General features: G+C 44.3%; 1 protein-coding gene across 2 annotated transcripts in view; it reads right to left on the bottom strand.

Annotated features, from left to right (window-relative positions):
* Positions 1–19,696, bottom strand: part of VSTM4 (V-set and transmembrane domain containing 4) — a 60,741-nt gene extending 41,045 nt beyond the window's left edge. For both annotated transcript variants that reach the window (XM_056531250.1, XM_056531251.1), the window contains exon 1: positions 19,474–19,696. The gene's annotated coding sequence lies outside the window, so the exon portion shown is untranslated. The remainder of the gene's footprint in view (positions 1–19,473) is intronic.

The following is a 19,696-nucleotide window of genomic DNA, read 5'->3' as shown; positions in this document are numbered from 1 at the left end:
CTCCTTTGCCCCCTCGTAGTCTCCGGTATCGGCACCTGTTATCTGCAGCGGCTGATACCAGATGCCAATACCGGAGGCTACAATGGAGCGAGGGAGGTGAGTAGAAGCTATGTTTATTATGCAGCCTGGGAACATTGGTTAAGTAATTTTTTTGTTGTTGAAAACACTTAAATTATATTTACCAAGTTATAGATCAGGTTTTCCTCATTTACAGTTAAAGGAATATCCGACAGTTGAGACCCCTGCAATCTCGAGAATGGGGTCTCTGGTCTCCCATTGAAATGGAGCGGTGGTCATGTGTGCACACCTTGCTCCACTTATTGTCTAAGAGATCTGTCAGAAATAGCATAGTGTAAAAAAAAAAAATTTATGAAAAAAAGAAACTCGCATTTCCAACATTATTTCTTTTGCTTAGTTTTTAAAGGGGTATTCCGTGATTTTTTTAGTTGATTATGCTACAGGGGCTGTAAAGTTAGTGTAGTTCATAATATAGGGGGAGATTTCTCAAAACCTGTCCAGAGGAAAAGTTGCTGAGTTGCATAGCAATCGATCAGATCACGTCTTTAATTTTTTTTTTAAAAGGTCTGTGAAAAATGAAAGAAGTGTGGCGACGCCAAAGTTGTGGTCTGACCACAGCTGTGAAGGGTGTAGGTGGGTGGGGCAGATGGTATAGCCCAGGGGCAAGGTGTTATTAACCCCTAATGTTCGTAACGCCAGAGTGGTTTTTCCGGTAACCACCCAAGGTTAGGTCGGGCAATAATAGTCCAAGACCAGGTAAGGGTTAACGGTAGTTTTACTGAGGTTAGACAGTTGTTAAAGTCTTTACAGCTAGGCCAGAATCCCAGAGAGTTGACCAGTAACACGGAAAGGGCCTTGCAGCTTGCTGGGACTTGCAATACTTTTGGGTCAGACTTCAATACAGCCACTCTGACTATAATTGACTTGACTTGACTTTGGTAGAGACAGCAGACACGGATGAGTTGACTTACTGACATGTGGCAGGTGTGCAGACTTTATGGCCTCCAGGTGTACTGGACGCAAGATCTGTGCTTTGCTGTTCCTCAGCAGGAGTGATGAGAGAGAGAGATTGTAATGGCTCCCCCTCTTATAAAGTGGGCTGAGCAAGAAGCCCATAGCTCAAGCTGAAGGTCATGTGTTTAACTGGTGCTCTCTGGGTAACATGTGATAACTCAGGACTAAGGTCCTTTAGACATTTAGATTGGTCTTCCAAAGGTCCTTTATACTTTATAAACACATAATACATAACCTTGTACCGGCTAGACATAGTAACACTAACTTCATTATGGGGGAGACACTGCAGGAGAGCCCTCAGGACACTAAGTGTAGTTCAGGACTGTGTTCTGTACTGGGACATTACAGAAGTCATCTGATTGGTTGCTATGGTCAACTCAGCAACTTTTCCTCTGGACAGGTTTTGATAAATCTCCCCCTATATTAGGAACTAAACTAACTTTACAGCCCCTGTAGCATAATCAAATAAAAAATCAAGGAATATCCCTGTCACGATTCGGCTTACAGGTAGTGGATCCTCTGTGTCAGCGAGGGATTGGCGTGGACCGTGCTAGTGGACCGGTTCTAAGAGGCTACTGGTTTTCACCAGAGCCCGCCGCAAAGCGGGATGGTCTTGCTGCGGCAGTAGCAACCAGGTCGTATCCACTAGCAACGGCTCTACCTCGCTGACTGCTGAGAAGGCGTGGGACAGAAGGACTAGGCAGAGGCAAGGTCAGACGTAGCAGAAGGTCGGGGGCAGGCGGCAAGGTTCGTAGTCAGGATGGGTAGCAGAAGTTCAGGTACACAGGCTTTGGACACACTAAACGCTTTCACTGGCACAAGGCAACAAGATCCGGCAAGGGAGTGCATGGGAGGAGGTCAGATAAAGGCAGGGAGCAGATGGGAGCCAATTAAGCTAATTGGGCCAGGCACCAATCATTGGTGCGCTGGCCCTTTAAGTCGCAGAGAGCTGGCGCGCGCGCGCCCTAGAGAGCGGAGCCGCGCGCGCCAGCAGATGACAGCAGGGGACCGGGACGGGTAAGTGACCTGGGATGCGATTCGCGAGCGGGCGCGTCCCGCTGTGCGAATCGCATCCCCGACGGCCATGACAGTGCAGCGCTCCCGGTCAGCGGGACTGACCGGGGCGCTGCGGGGAGAGAGACGCCGTGAGCGCTCCGGGGAGGAGCGGGGACCCGGAGCGCTAGGCGTAACAGTACCCCCCCCCTTAGGTCTCCCCTTTTCTTTGACCGGCAACTGCCTCCCCTGGGATGAGGACACCGGGAAAAAATGGAGGGTTTCCTCAGCGGCAGGCAGTACAGCAGGAGTGGGAATGGGGAGGGAGGGCAGAGGGCGAAGCCTGGCATGGGGCAGTGTGACACCAGGACGGGAGCCATGAGGAGGCACAGAGGCTTGCCTGACGGGACTGGGAGGGGGGGAGAGGCACTTCCTATGGCAGGCAGAGTCCCAGTTCTTTATCTCCCCGGTGGTCCAATCAAGGGTGGGGGAATGAAGCCGGAGCCATGGCAGACCGAGGAGGACCTCAGAGGTACAACTGGGGAGAATGAAGAACTCAATCCTTTCGTGGTGGGGTCCGATAGACATCAGGAGGGGTTCTGTGCGGTAACGCACGGTGCAGTCCAATCTGGCTCCGTTGACCGCGGAAATGTAGAGCGGTTTGGCGAGACGGGTCACCGGGATGCTGAATTTATTAACAAAGGACTCCACAATAAAATTCCCGGAGGCACCAGAGTCCAAGCAGGCCACGGCTGAGAGGGAGGAGTTGGCTGTAGGAGAAATCCGCACGGGCACCGTGAGACGTGGAGAAGAAGACTTAGAACCAAGAGACGCCACACCCACGTGAGCTGGGTGCGTGCGTGCGTTTCCCAGGCGTGGAGGACGGATAGGGCAATCCACCAAGAAATGCTCGGTACTGGCACAGTACAGACAGAGATTTTCTTCTCTACGGCGATTCCTCTCTTCCTGGGTCAGGCGAGACCGATCCACTTGCATGGCCTCCTCGGCGGGAGGCCCAGGCATAGACTGCAAAGGATGCTGTGGGAGAGGTGCCCAGAGATCTAAGTCTTTTTCCTGGCGGAGCTCTTGGTGTCGCTCAGAAAAACGCATGTCAATGCGGGTAGCTAGATGGATGAGTTCTTGGAGGTTGGCAGGAATCTCTCGTGCGGCCAGCACATCCTTGATGCGACTGGATAGGCCTTTTTTAAAGGTCGCGCAGAGAGCCTCATTATTCCAGGATAGTTCAGAAGCAAAAGTACGGAATTGTATGGCGTACTCGCCAACGGAAGAATTACCCTGGACCAGGTTCAGCAAGGCAGTCTCAGCAGAAGAGGCTCGGGCAGGTTCCTCAAAGACACTTCGGACTTCAGCAAAGAAGGACTGGACTGTGGCTGTGGCAGGATCATTGCGGTCCCAGAGCGGTGTGGCCCAAGACAGGGCCTTTCCTGAAAGAAGGCTCACTACGAACGCCACCTTAGACCGTTCTGTAGGAAACAAGTCTGACAACATCTCCATATGCAGGGAACACTGAGACAAAAATCCACGGCAGAGTCTGGAGTCCCCATCAAATTTGTCCGGCAGGGACAAGCGGAGGTTAGGAGCGGCCACTCGCTGCGGAGGAGGTGCAGGAGCTGGCGGAGGAGATGGTTGCTGCTGTAGCAGAGGCAGAATTTGCTGTAACATGGCGGTCAACTGCGACAGCTGCTGTCCTTGTTGGGCAATCTGCTGCGATTGCTGAGCGACCACCGTGGGAAGATCAGCGAGACTTGGCAGCGGCACCTCAGCGGGATCCATGGCCGGATCTACTGTCACGATTCGGCTTACAGGTAGTGGATCCTCTGTGTCAGCGAGGGATTGGCGTGGACCGTGCTAGTGGACCGGTTCTAAGAGGCTACTGGTTTTCACCAGAGCCCGCCGCAAAGCGGGATGGTCTTGCTGCGGCAGTAGCAACCAGGTCGTATCCACTAGCAACGGCTCTACCTCGCTGACTGCTGAGAAGGCGTGGGACAGAAGGACTAGGCAGAGGCAAGGTCAGACGTAGCAGAAGGTCGGGGGCAGGCGGCAAGGTTCGTAGTCAGGATGGGTAGCAGAAGTTCAGGTACACAGGCTTTGGACACACTAAACGCTTTCACTGGCACAAGGCAACAAGATCCGGCAAGGGAGTGCATGGGAGGAGGTCAGATAAAGGCAGGGAGCAGATGGGAGCCAATTAAGCTAATTGGGCCAGGCACCAATCATTGGTGCGCTGGCCCTTTAAGTCGCAGAGAGCTGGCGCGCGCGCGCCCTAGAGAGCGGAGCCGCGCGCGCCAGCAGATGACAGCAGGGGACCGGGACGGGTAAGTGACCTGGGATGCGATTCGCGAGCGGGCGCGTCCCGCTGTGCGAATCGCATCCCCGACGGCCATGACAGTGCAGCGCTCCCGGTCAGCGGGACTGACCGGGGCGCTGCGGGGAGAGAGACGCCGTGAGCGCTCCGGGGAGGAGCGGGGACCCGGAGCGCTAGGCGTAACAATCCCATTAAAAACTAAACAAAAAAAACAATGTTGGAAAGGCAGGGCTTTTTTTCATAATTTTTTTTTTTTTACACCACACTATCTTTGACAGATCTTCGTATTAACACAAATCAACTTTTATTTCATAGTAGGTACATTTTATTTGCCCATTCTACAGTATTTAAAAAAATGAACTGTTACTCACCTCCAACATTCCTGTGGTGTCTCTGGTGTCCTGCTCCGGTCCATGGCTGTGATCCTCTTTCTGAACTTCAGCGTTTTGCATGGGCCTGGAGTGACATCAGCCCCAGTGTGTCATACTGCCCTTTGCCAATCCCTGGCTAAGGCTGGACATCACTGCAGCCAGTGATTGGCAGAGTGGCAGTATGACAGTGGCAGTCTATTTATTTATTGTTTTGTTTTTTGTATTCAGAAAAGCTTTATTGAGAACAATCAAAAAGGGGAGTAACAAAGCACCAAGTGCAACTAGGAACAAAAAAGGAAAAGACAGTGTAAATGAGACAATACACATACAAGAAATGCATTAACAACGAGAATCAAGGGATCAGATATAACGTTGATGGATGTTAGATTCCGCTATTTGCAGAACGTCTATTGAAACACTGGTCACAAGAGCAGAGCAAGAGCTGGGAATACAAATAGGCTCTACCATGACCAATCAAATAACTTAAAAGGGCCTGGGATCACCTTGCTCACAAAAAGAACTATAAGGATACTCAACTAGTCTAAGTTTGGGAAGGGGGTAGAAACCAGAGACAGTTTTGGGAGAAAGAATAGGAATTGAGATATAAAAACTGAGAATAATGCAAGAAGAGGCAGACAAAGAGAGTGTGGACAGTGCCATTTATTGTTTTTATTGTTAAAAAGCCTGCAAAATCTGCTAGTGCTGTGTGTTTTTAAACAAGCTGTAAGTTATCACAGGCTACTGCATGTTGGCATACCTTTGACATTAAAGGGGTACTCCACTGGAAAAAAAATATTTTAAATCAACTGGTGCCAGAAAGTTAAACATATTTGTAAATTACTTCTATTAAAGAATCTTAATCCTTCCAGTACTTATCAGCTGCTGTTGTGATCCACAGGAAGTTTTTTTTATTTTTGAAAATGTCTTTTCTGCCTGACCACAGTGCTCTCTGCTGACACCTCTGTCCATTTTAAACAGGCAAAAATGGGGAATTGGTAGAGCGCTACTGCTTGCAATGAAAGGACTCTGGATGCACAGGACAGTTTATTTGAATAAAAGATACTGGGCAACGCACCTTCCTCAGCTCCACAATGAATTACTGGAATAGCAATGGATAAACATTTCATGTCACATAAAATGGCATAAAATCATGCACCAAGTATATCCAACATATAAAACGGGTTACAAGGGGTTACAAAGGAGAATAAAGACCAATAGTAAATAATGCATTGGCCCCCAGCTACGCAAACCTCTTTGTGTGTGTGTGGGTCATCTCCGTGGAAGTTGGCTACCTGTAAAGACTGTTATACTGCCTTCTTCAGTAAAGTTCCAGTTGCATCAAAACCTTCTTTGGACTCTCATTTACTATATATGCCGTTTTTGGTTGGTTGTCGGTGGTGCCCCACACCAAACAACCACATCCTGGCGTCACGAACACTAGGGGTTAACAACATCTTGCCCCCGGGGTTAACACCATCTGATCCCACCACTCACACCAATACACCTGTGGTCCCGCTATACACCGGTGGTCCACCACACATTCATAGCAAACTTGAATATGGAGCAAAAAGACCTTTTGCCCTCAGTTGCACCCAGGAACAAAACACAAGAACAATCGAATACTCACACCTGTAACATCATCACAACCTTTAACCAAGAACACAAGAAAATGTGATACATTTTAGAGAGACATTGGGGGACCTTACTAGTTGATTGCATTTTGAGAAAAGTCATTCCCGAGAAACCACAACTCATGTGCCGCAGGGGTAGAACTATCAAGAACATTCTAGCACCTAGCCATTTGAGGAAAGTAAAAGCACTGAAGGCGGTGACCTCCACTCCGGGCCCCTTCAAATGCAAGAGCAAGGGTTGTCTCTGTTGCCTAAACATTCTATATGGAAGAAAATTGTTCACTACTGCTAACATCTCTACCTCCTTTGAGATAAAAACACATCTTGATTGCAGTTCTTCTTTTGTAATATATCTACTCAACTGTTGCTGTGGTCTCTGCAATGTGGGAAGGACCTCTCAAACACTCAGAACATGTTTGAATGGACATCGGCACAATTTTAATATCGGTATCTCAAACAGAGCATCTCCAGACATCGGACAGAACAACACAACAAGGACTTCTCATTAGTGTTGCTCGCGAATATTCACAATGTGAATTTTATTTGCGAATATCGCATATTTGCGAATTCTCTAATATTCGTGAATATAGCACTATATATTTTCAATTACGAATATTCGTTTTTTTTTTTCAGTGATCATCCCTTGTGGGGTGTAAAGAAGGCTCTAATACTACTGTGTGAGACTGCCGTGCACATTTTCTCATATGCAAAAATTTGCATATGCAAATTTTTGTATATGTAAATTTTCACATTTGCAAATTTTCGCATATGCAAAAATAAAACGCGATTATTACGAATATGCGAATTTAGTGAATATATGACGAATATTCGTCCATATATTTGCAAAATATCGTGAATTCGAATATGGCCTATGCCGCTCAACACTACTTCTCATGTATTCGGTCTACCCCTATTGAGCAGATTTCAGAAGATTTGGAAAACAGACAGACTGCACTCAACAGAAGAGAGGCCTATTGGATCTACAAATGAAAATGTCTGGCCCTGGATGGCCTCAATGAGTGCATTGAACTATAAAAACTCTATATAGAACTCTAACAACCACTAGGTATGCCATGTATTTCAGCCTGCCCCACTACATTACATCATCATAGTTCTATCTGATATTTGCCCCATCAGCCTCTTCCCTCTCTACTCCCCCTCCCCCCACCTACCTTCCAAGTTCTGATCCTCTACTTTCTTTATTCCCCTTTATTCTAGCTTTTCCCTCCTTTCCATCCCATTCCCATCCACCCTCTTCTCTCATCTCCTTTCTCATTCTCCACCTCTTTCATTCGCCTCTTTATTCTGTCACCTGTTATCCCTTCTTGCTCTACCTCTTGTCATATTTTCCCACTCCACACAGCCTTATCCCTTCACACTCTTTTTCCTCGTTTATACACATCAGCGCACAATACTAGACTAGTCGGTGCAACGACACGCCACATGCGCCTCCCCCTCGGCCCATCTGCACGGTCTACACTGACGCCCATATTTAACACAGCACATTGCGCGCCATACTGCTATGCCACCAAAGCATGGGAGTTATTCCAAGACACATGAGAATTTAAGTACACCTGTCCTCTACATTTTGGCCCCATGCTGTTTTGCCCCCCTTTTTCTCATACTGCCTATAGCCTCCCCTCAGCATTGTCGGGCAATTGCCCTATGCCTCTCTACCACTCACCCTGATGTTTCTTCCTGTACATGTTGGTATCATCTTGTTTGTTCCATCATTGTTAACCTTGATATTTGTAATAGCTCCTTTTATTATATCTTACACTTAATGGGAAATTGACAGCATTCTTATTATACTATATATTCTTATTATATTATATGTGTGGTGGCAGGGTGTGAGGTGCAGGGCAGATGTTGTTACCCTAGGGGCAGATGGCATGAACCCCTTGAATTCATGACGCCAGGGTGTGGTTTAGCCTATAATCACCCAAAGGTATACCGCTGGATCCTGTGCTAGGCACGGGGGCAATGAAGACTCCGATGCCAAGTTATGGATTTACTGAGGGTAGACAGATGGTAAAGTCTATACAGTTCAGCCAGGGCCCAAGGAGGTGACCAGTGACGCAGAGACCTTAAGGGCTTGCTGGGACTTGTAGTAGGACTGAACAATTGAATGCAGACCACGCTGACTTGACAGATGACAGGGACTTACTTGACTCGACTCATAAAGCTGTGACTTTATCTTACTTGAGATGATGGTGGCTGCAGGACTTGACTTTGAGGCCTCCAACACTCTGGACACACACACTAGGCACGACTGCACTGGACCTCAGCTTAGCAGAAGAGCAGAGCTCAAAGAGAGAGAGAAGCTACCTCCACCCAGGGCTTATATGGGGGAGTCTAGCAGGGAGCCAATAGGTCACTCTTGGGGGTCACCTGGTTACTGTTACCTTCTGGGTAACAATCACATGACATATCACATGGTATAACTCCTAAAGCAACATTACATTTTATAACACTTTACATGGTAAAACATATTTACAATGGGGAAACAAGTGCAGGGGGGCTTAGGGACACTGAAGGAGGCTGCCTGACAGGATAGCAGGAGCACGGGGTAACACCTCCTGTACTGGGCCACCACATATGCATTGTGTTACACTTAATTTACTCTTGATGGACAATTGACAGCATTCTTATTATATTATACTATATATTGTTATGTATCATATATATTATATTACACTTATTACATTCTACACCTGTTGGACAATCCACAGCATTCTTTCCACATAGCACCATATTTGCCTTGTCCATCAACTTATCTTCAGCTGTAGACTCTTCACAAACACCAATGCTTGGGTCCCCTTGTGCTGTTTCTGACCACATCATTTTACCTTATGCAGTTTTTTAAAGTTTTTTTTTTATCAATTCATTTTTTACTATTGGTCTTTATTCTCCTTTGTAACCCGTTTTTTACATTGGATATACTTAGTGCATGATTTTATGCCATTTTATATAAAACAATATGTATATTCATTGCTATTCCAGTAATTCATTGCTATTCCAGTAATCCTCCTGGATCTGAGGAAGGCACATGCCAGCGCCAAAACACGTTGTCCAGTATCTTTTATTCTAATAAACCGTCCTGTGCATCTGTGGCGTCCAGTGTCCTTTCATTGCAAGCAGTAACGCTCTACCAATTCCCCATTTTTGCCTGTTTATCTTGTCACCATATTCCGTACCCTCGGGGATACGGAACAGGGGTTTGAGCTGCAAACTGCTCACACTGACTCCACCATAAAGCCTATTACAATGTTGTGCCTTCCCTGCTGCACAAATCCAGTAGGTCAGTACTACACTATATGTGTGTTAGTGGGTCACGTCCACTTGATGATACACTACACGAGAGAGTGCCCCTTTTTTTGTATTTTTTTACCTTATCCTCTGTCCATTTTAAGAACTGTCCAGAGCAGGATAGGTTTTCTATTGGGATTTGCTCCTACTCTGGACATTTACTAAAATGGACAGCGGTCAGCGGAGAGCACTGTGGTCAGGCAGAAAGGAAATTCAAAAAAAAAAAAAAACTTCCTGCGGGTCATACAGCTGCTGATAAGTACTGTAAGGATTAAGATTTTTTTTATAGAAGTAATTTACAAATCTGTTTAACTTTCTGGCACCAGTTGATTTAAAAAAAAAATGTTTTCCACTGGAGTACCCCTTTAACTCCTTTAGCCATACAAGCACTTTAAAGCTATTTGAAAACATTCCATGATGAATTCTAGCAGTGTTACACAGGACTTTAGAGCTCTTAGGCAGTGTCATAAATGTATTTTGAGGGTTATTGCATTGCAGATTTCCATAGAACATTACAGGGTCGTGTGAACCAAACTTTTTGATCAAAGTTCATCAATGTTTACCAATGACAATAAAACCATTAGAGGTCACCAAGTTAACAAGATATAAAACTATAAAAAAAAACTTCTTCATTATAAATCAAACTACGTTTAGTGGGTTACAACACTGCTTTTGTAGCCCTCGTGATCTGAGCTATGTTTAACCTTTCTAAACCATTCTTTTCTGCCAAGTAACTTCTGGAAACACCATTACCCTATTATTAGCTAAAGAATATTTCCCAAAATCTCATGACATTTTAATAATAATAACTCTATCCCTAGAATAACTCCTCTTGCAGTTTATCGAGCATGGGTACAGGTCTGGAGTCAGAAGCTATTTTTTAATCTGTCTCCCAACAGAAGACTCTTGTAAATGTACTGAACATCTAATGCTTAATAAATGTAGCTCAGACTCACCCCTCTTACCCTCCTGGGATTTAATCATCTTTGTCAATATTTTTTTTTATTAACTCTTGATTTTGTTTAGTTTTTTACAATTATTAGCCAGGTCAAGTTGACTTATCTCCATTTGCTTTCCACTCTCTTCAGCTTCTCTTTAAAAGTCCTGGCAAGTCCTGGATGTGTTTACCTATTCATCCCTTATGGTAGTTTGGTGGTATGTGTATTCCAGATTCCCCTTTAAATGGCTCTGTTAAGTCTCTTATGCTACTAAATGTTAGTGATGGACGGAGGGGGAAATACTGAGTCCAGATAGATAGGGGGGGAATTATCTAAACCTGTGCAGTAGAAAAGTTGACCAGTTGACCATAGCGACTGCACCACTCTTTCACTGCACAGGTTTTGATAAGCCTTCCCTATAAAGTTTTGAATTATCTGATTTCAGGGAAAACCCATTGATGGCCTTTCCATCAATATTTGATCATGATCAGTGAGATGCCAACACTGGGCATCCCCCATCAATAAGCTGCATAGCCATGGTGCCAGAAGTAAACACAGCGTACAGAGTCATAGGTCTCGGCTCCATACATTGTGTAGTGGCAGAATTTTAGACCTACTGCTCACACATTTTTTGTATTAAATTAAGTGTTTAAGTTTGTATTTTGAACTTTGTATTTTTAAACAAATTACTGAAAACAGATGTCAAATAGTAGTGTACTAATTAAAAAATAAATCACCGGAACACTACAACAAACTTTTAATAAATATCCCTTAAAATAGGATCCACATGGTCCAAAACACCATCTGAATACATATAAAGTGCAACTCTTCTGCAAATGTCCCTGTGCAGGAGACGATGCAGACCTATCATAAAATCAGATACACATAAGTCAACCAAAAGCAAAACAATAGATGAGTATTGTGTCATATATCGGGAAGAGGGTGAGGAGGGGAAAAGGGGGAAAGGGACTAGGGGATGGGGAGGGCCTGACTGGTGTGTGGCCCCTTAGATGCAGATATCCCACACTGTGTCCCGTCCTCTAAACCTATACCTTAGCAGAGTGAAGCCCTGATAAGGGCGGCCCATACAGGAACATATCCCTCAAACCTCCTGTGAAAGCCCTATGGTACTGTTCAAACAAAAACAGGGAAAAGGCTATCTGTCTCATTCAAGTTCCCTGTCTACCTCTGTGGATGAGAGAGGAGTAATAAGAAAATCATTGTCTCCACACAGTGCTAAATGGTAGTAAATCAAAACAGATAAATATGGCATTGACAAATTTGAAAACCTAGGTGGTTCCTGTGAACGGTATGTATGCTCACTCATATGGTACAACGAAGTGGTACAGAGTTAACCCCTATGATGTGAATTAGTGTATATGATGCAACCAAAGAGTAATGGTAATTATATATACTCTAATAATGCAACAAAATGATGCAGATTAAAGGACATCTGTAGTGCAATATGACTTATCCCCTATCCGAATGATAGGGGATAAGTTATAGATTGCGGGGGTCCGAGCGCTGGGGGACATGTATCATGATTTGTGTATGGTAGAAGCAGTTTACCTCTTTTTGCGGAATTCTAAATTATGCGCAGATGTGCTAAATTTTATCAATCAAGTGCAATGAGTTTCATACATTTCGGGCAAATATAGTAATCTCCTCATACATCCTCATACAAATATAGTAATCTCCTCATACATTGCGCAAGATTTCTGTGGGTAAATGAAATATACGCAGATAATAAATTTGTGCGTACTAAACATGTCCCTCCAAGGTACACCGAAATCTGGAGGAAATGCTCCACCAGAATTATCGTGAAAAAAGACGCAAACAAACAGCTTGCACAACATTTTGCGGAAAAATGTAAACACAAAACAGGGGTAAAACCTTTGATACATGTCCCCCATATAGTACATATTATACACCAAGAGAAATGAGTTCAAACAACAGCTGATATCATAAAAATCAAATAATCTTTATTGAAGACATATTTAAAATGACAAATACATGGACGCAATATGGATTAATATTGTGGAAGTGACCAATACAAAAAGGGGCTCACTGAAAACTGCTACATCATGTAAGCTCTATTGCTACTAAAATATAAAAATAAAGTGCTTGAAATAGCTAATTGTGCTCGGAATCCTGTCCTGAAATATACTACAACCACATTAAAATCATATGGCTGTGGTAATGACACAATAATGGTAATTATTGCTTAATGGTAAATATTGCACAAATAGATGATAGTCCTAAATAGGAGTGATCAATGCTCACTCAAATGAAACACTAACAATACTGTCCCAAGCTGAAGTAAACAATAATACACATATGCAGATATAAATCAGGAAAATGGATGACAGCAACTAGTGAATAAGTAATACAGGCAAGAAGTTCTTACCCATGGGGGATAACATCCTGTCCCCGACTCCTACGATCGTTTCGGTATCCCTTTCACAAGAAGTACTGATCAGATACCCCCATGCCAGTCTTATATAGCATCATAATGATATCATTACAAACAGCGGTGTGGATCCATTATGGCGCTTGCAGAACTCCAAACTCAAAACAGCCCCACTTCCGGCGTCTCCGTCCCAGTGCGCAGGCTCAAGGTACCGAGTCCCGAGTGCCCACACTAGGCAGTTAGTCACGTCAGAGGGCTGTGTCTACGGCCGAGGTACAGGGTGCAGGCGCACTCAGAACCAGCGCTGCTCTGGAGAATAAACCTAAACTACTGCATATGCGTATTCTTAACCGCAGTGACGGTACATAAAGCACAGAAGTATAGGTGAAAACCATGACAGTGTCAAGTGCAATTATTATAAATAGCAAAAATGTGATAAAGCAATACCATATATTATGGCCAGTAATTACAAAGAATTATTGATTAGTGACACACAAAAAAAAAAAAAAAAAAATAACACTCTAAAAACTATTCTTATACAGGGGCATTTACTAAGGGGTTTAGTCAGTTTTTTTCTGACTATTTTTGGCGCTAAATTGTCGCAATTGCGCCTACCCAACTTTTCGTGCGACTTTCTCTAGCAAGAGCAAGAAAGTCACATTTTTTTTCCCGTTTCATTTACGCTAGTTTGCATTTTTGACTTGCAGTGGTCAGGTATTTATTAACTGCGACAGTCGCAGCTGTGCAATAAACAGTCGCAACGGCCGTAAAAATTGACTAAATTTACTCCAGCTCCAACATGGAGCAGGAAAAGCTACTGCCGCCCGGGCTCCAACATACTTTCTCCCCGCTACCCTCACTGTGCTACAGGGACACTGCAGTGATTTACATCCCCCCCCCTCTCACCTGCCAGAGCCACACAACTCCCATCTGTCTGCTAACTGTTGCAAGACTACAAGTCCCAGCATGACCTTACAGTGAGGACACGCTGGGGGTTGTAGTCTTGTAGCAGCGGGAGCTGAGCGACGCGGGTGGGAGACAAGGGGGGGATGTATATCAGTGTCCCCATAAGTGAGGGTAGCGGGGAGGCAGTATCAGGAGCCCGGGCGGCTGCACTGTAATGTCAGCCCGGGCTCCTGCCCTGACAGCCAAAGGCTTTGGCTGTCAGGGCATGCTGGTTGTTGAAGTTTTGCAACAGCTGGAGGGCCACAGTTTGCAGACCACTGGTTTGTGGTCTGCAAACTGTAGTCCTCCAGCTGTTGCAAAACTAAACAGCTGAAGGGGACCGGCGAAGACGTTCACTTACCCTTCCGAGGCTCCAGCGACGATCGGTGACGGAGATCGTCGGGCGGCACTGTCGCGCGGCAGTGTCTTGCGGCAATGTCGTGCGGCGCTGGATCCTACAGAAGCCGGTAAGTTGCCCAAGCCCTAAAACAGTGCTTCCCAACCAGGGTGCCTCCAGATGTTGCAAGACTACAACTCCCAGCATGCCTGGACAGCCTTTGGCTGTCCAGGCATGCTGGGAGTTGTAGTTTTGCAACATCTCGAGGCACCCTGGTTGGGAAACACTGTTTTAGGCCAGTGTTTCCCAACCAGGGTGCCTCCAGATGTTGCAAGACTACAACTCCCAGCATGCCTGGACAGCCTTTGGCCTAAAACAGTGTTTCCCAACCAGGGTGCCTCCAGATGTTGCAAAACTACAACTCCCAGGTTGGGAAACACTGTGCCCGGCCTCCGCCCCACCTTACGGTAAGGGCATGCTGGGGATTGTAGTCCTGCAGCTGGGGGCAGGGGACAAGCTTGTCACTTGCCCACACATCTCATGCACCAAACAACTACAACTCCCAGCATGTCCTTACTGTAAGGCAGTTGTAGTCATGCTGGGAGGTAGATGTGTGAGCAGGTGATAATAAATGTACTAACCCATTTATTTTCTTCTTCTCATTTCAGATCCGTGTATCCTGTGGACTCCTTCGGATTCGGTGGACTACTTCGATGACCAGTATTTTTCTTTGTTTGATTTTAATAAAAGGGTTAACGAGGGCTTGTGGGGGAGTGTTTTTTGTAATAAAAAATCTTTAAAACCTGTTGTGTTTTTTCCTTACTTTACTTGACAGGCTTAGTAGTGGATGCTGTCTTATAGACGGAGACCATTACTAAGCTGGGCTTAGCGTTAGCCACAAAAACAGCTAGCGCTAACCCCCAATTATTACCTCGGTACCCAACGCCACAGGGGTGCTGGGAAGAGCCGATACCAACAGGCCTGGTGTGTCAAAAATGGCGCTCCTGGGCCTAGGCGGTAACAGGCTGGCGATATTTAGGCTGGGAAGGGCCAGTAACAATGGTCCTCGCCCCCACCCTGGTAACGTCAGGCTGTTACTGTTTGGTTGGTATTTGGCTGAGAATAAAAATAGGGGGGACCCTATGTGTTTTTTTTAATATTTAATTATTTATTAAAAAAAAAACGCATAGGGTCCCCCCTATTTTTATTCTCAGCCAAATACCAACCAAACAGTAACAGCCTGACATTACCAGGGTGGGCGAGGACCATTGTTACTGGCCCTCCCCAGCCTAAATAACGCCAGCCTGTTACCGCCTAGGCCCAGGATCGCCATTTTTGACGCTCCGGGCCTGTTGGTACCGGCACCTCTGTGGCGTTGGGTACCGGGGTAATAATTGGGGGTTAGCGCTAGCTGTTTTTGTGGCTAACGCTAAGCCCGGCTTTGTAATGGACTCCGTCTGTAAGACAGCTTCCACTACTAAGCCTGTCCAGTAAAGTAAGGAAAAAACACAACAGGTTTTAAACATTTTTTATTACAAAAAACACTCCCCCACAAGCCCTCGTTAACCATTTTATTAAAATCAAACAAAGAAAAACGCTGGTCATCGAAGTAGTCCACCGAATCCGAAGGAGTCCACAGGATACAGAAATCCTTAGATGTGGTGGAAAAGCTAAAAAAAAAACTCAAAAACAAAAGATCCAGAAGGAAACCTAGCAGCCAAGCCTATTCAGACAGCAGGAAAAAGGAACAGACTATTTCTACTACATGAAGGAAATTTCCCACTTTTTCCTACGTGTGCCAAATTTATTAACGCCGTGCAACAATTTAGTAAATTTGTCGCACATAGTCAAAAATGAAGTAGAAAAAAACAGGGTAAAAACCAGACTACATAGTAAAAGATTAGTAAATGCCCCTCATAGTGTGTTCATGTATGAATACTTCAATATTCTTCCATACGTGTACATTTATCTATTACCATAAATACATATAATACATTGGATCCCTCCTGTAATGAGTGTTTTGGAATGTGTGGATCCTATTTTAAGTGATATTTATTAAATGTTACATTTTAGTGTTTAGGTGATTTATGATGAGTATTATTAGCCAAAAACAGGAGCAGAACAGACACAAAGAAAAACTGTAATGGAAAGATTTGCATAAACACACCAAAACACAAAATGCTATGTATTTAGACGTTTTCACGGTAAGCTTTAATTACCATTTAAAAAAAAAAAAATTATAATAATCTCACAAAAATATTTTAAAGCAAGGTGTATTTATAAGGGTACTCCGCTGCCCTGTGTCGGAAGCTCCGCTCCCCAGCGTCCGGAAGTTTATTGTTCCGGACGCTGTGTGCGGGCTTCTGTGTTCAGGGCCGCCCCTCGTGACGTCACCCCCGCCCCCTCAGCAAAAGTCTGTGGGAGGGGGGCGCGATGGCCGTCAGCAGAGCGGAGTACCCCTTTAACTGGCCTGAATGCTGTCAACCCGTCAGTCCTCATTCTCCTTCCCACTCACAGAGAATGACAGCTATACTGTATAAGGTTGTTATTGAGAGCTGTTAATCACTGTGTTTGGACAGGGAAAGCAATATGCCCTTATAGCATTTAAACAGCAATTTACATAAATAAATAAAAAATAACAATACTAACAAATGAAATCATAAAAACGAAATATCCTGATCTCAGCATCTCTCCATTTGTCCTGTGCTGCCCTTACATAGGATATCATAGAAGATCTGACAGACCTCTGACATGTCATTTTTAGTGTCCCTTTCTTGGGATGTCATATCTGCATATAAGATATTAGATTTAGTACTTCCTATACCATCTTGTTCAGAATTAGATTGCCACCTTTATTTGTCTGTTTTTCCTAAAAACACATGTGGTAGCCCTTGGGGGGTGTATGGTAGCTGGGGTGCTGTTTAGGTAGATGAGGGGTTAAAGTTAACCCTATAGTTTGTGACGCCAGGCTGAGGGCTATAATGCTGAGGTAATTCTCCGGCCCATCGCCGCTCTTCCCAGTAACGATAGGTGCATGCATAAAATGACTGAAGGTCCACGAGGTACTTGAACTTGGGTAAACTTTACTTAAATGCTTGCGGTACATCCAATGCACAATAACAGTCTCAGGAATACAGTCTCTATATAGTTCAATGACTGACAGTTGTTGCGGACCTTGAACAATAATACAAGTCTCTGAATTTAGGGTAGATTGCGAAGATCCGTCCGGATTTAGGGGATAGATAAGGTCCGGTGATCTTGTGGAGTGCTTAGGGATTAATACACTCACGATTCTGAATAGATCAGCCGTTGCCTCAAGGCTCAGGCCTAACTCACTGCGGAAGACAGCTGCGCAGATCCTGCTCGTTTGACAGCCCAGGAACAAGAGAGAGAATCATGGCCGCCGCTCCCTTGTATGGGCTGGGGCGGGGCTGTTTTGATTGGTCCAAATATCTGTCACTCACCGGCACAAACCATAGTGGGCAAAATACGTCACAGGGACCTCCAAAGGTTCTTAAGCAAAACCCATAGAGTTTACCTGATCACGTGACCCGCAGGTCCTGCTACGCTCCAGACAGGTAATTAACTAGTTATATACATTAATACTGTTATATTTACATAAATCCTGAATAAACTATTAGCTTAATGACTATCTAAATGAGAGGTGACAAGGGGCAGACTAGGCAAAAAGGACACCGATGTCCTATGTACTCTGGCTATGGGGACCTATATACAAAAGGTACCGTATAGGATGTGGTACCGGGACACCACACACATATCAAAACTTCACTAATAGAGGTCAGATGCTATTTTCATATCCTAGGCTATTATTTTCTTCTCCAACCCCTGTACAATCAGCCGCAGAGCCAGCATTCGCCTCTGTACTTTCCGCTTCGGAAGCAGGTTTGGGACATGGTTTCGTATTACACTTTCCATCATAGATCAGAGAGCTCACATATTTTTAAGCTTTATTCACTTAAGTTTCTTTAGCTTTAGAACAATATACAGTAATTGTAAAGTATATAGTTCCATTCTTTTTATTTTAGAAGTTTTGGGGCAATCCTCCTCTCAGTAAACTACTGAGAGTTATGTTCTAGTTATGCCAGTGAGATCAAATAATAATGGCTCCTCCAAGTCTGATGTCTTTCACACAAAGATGTTATTTTGTATGACACTATCTGTGCTGCTGTATTTGGAAACCAGGCTTCACCACAGCTCCAGACCTCAGATAACTTGAAAGAATAATTCTTTACGCAGGATAAGGAAGTGGCATAGGCAAAGTAAGAGAGGCTGAACTTTTCTTAAACAGTGGGTCTCACAAGAGCAGGACAGAACATGGAGTTATGACCTTTGTAGCCATGTCGCCCTTTAACATGAAAAACCAGCAAGAATAAAGCAAATTGGGCTATTAAGGGAATGTGCTCACTGACATATGGCATAAACTGATGACCAGAACCTGATAGCTTTCCTAAATTATTGCAAGTTCATACTGTAAATTTCCCATTCTACTACATCCCAAAGACTCCTTTTGATTTGTAGACCATGCATGCCAGTGGAGTACACGGAACTCATTGTTTGTGGAACCAGATTGATATGACATATGCTTTTTGTAAGTGACAACACATGTATTATCCTACTGGAAGTATCCATATTCTATTAAACGTTAAAGAATTCAAACAATGGCCATTATTTATTACCATGATCTGCATGTTGATAAAGAAACAAAGGGTGACTGGTTCCCTAGGTCTTGGAATATGTCTTCAGGTGGTTTGATAAAGAATGGTATTTATGTAGTCCGTTTGTGACTCAATTAATGTAATAAGTATAAAAGTTCCTGTTATGTAATCTAGTTTTTAATAGAGGAACGGTCAACTTAAATAACCGTTCCTCCATTAAAAGATTGATTACATAACAGGAACTTTTATACCTATTACAATTGTACATTAATTGAGTCACAAATGGACTACAGGACCCAAGACCTAGAGAACCAATCGCCCTTTGTCTCTTTATCTATTTGAGTTTAAGTCGGGTGTAGTGGAGATCGCACCCAGACTGAAGATCTCGGTCACAGTAACAGATAGAGTACATCTCAAAAATCTCTGTCTTTTAATATGATCTGCATGTTGCTACATTATCGAACAAGAAAAACATTTTAAATTATTTTTTTGAGCCTGTACTTACTGTAGACCGTGTTCTGTTGGTACCTAACAGGAGTGGAGCCACATTTGATCTTCTTGTGCTGTAGATAATCCATGCTAAGGTTTCATGTGCTGTGCAATCAGAAAAACTCTTTTTGACTTATGAGTTACTGTTACCTTGCTGCCAGCTAGAACCAGTCTGGCAATAAATTGCTTCCTGAAGTTATGGAAGCTAAGCTAACTTTTTAAAGCTAAACTTTTTAAAG

This window comes from Hyla sarda, chromosome 7, assembly GCF_029499605.1.
Source record: "Hyla sarda isolate aHylSar1 chromosome 7, aHylSar1.hap1, whole genome shotgun sequence".
Taxonomy (NCBI): Eukaryota; Metazoa; Chordata; class Amphibia; order Anura; family Hylidae; genus Hyla; species Hyla sarda.
This window is presented reverse-complemented; position numbering and strand designations above follow the sequence as displayed.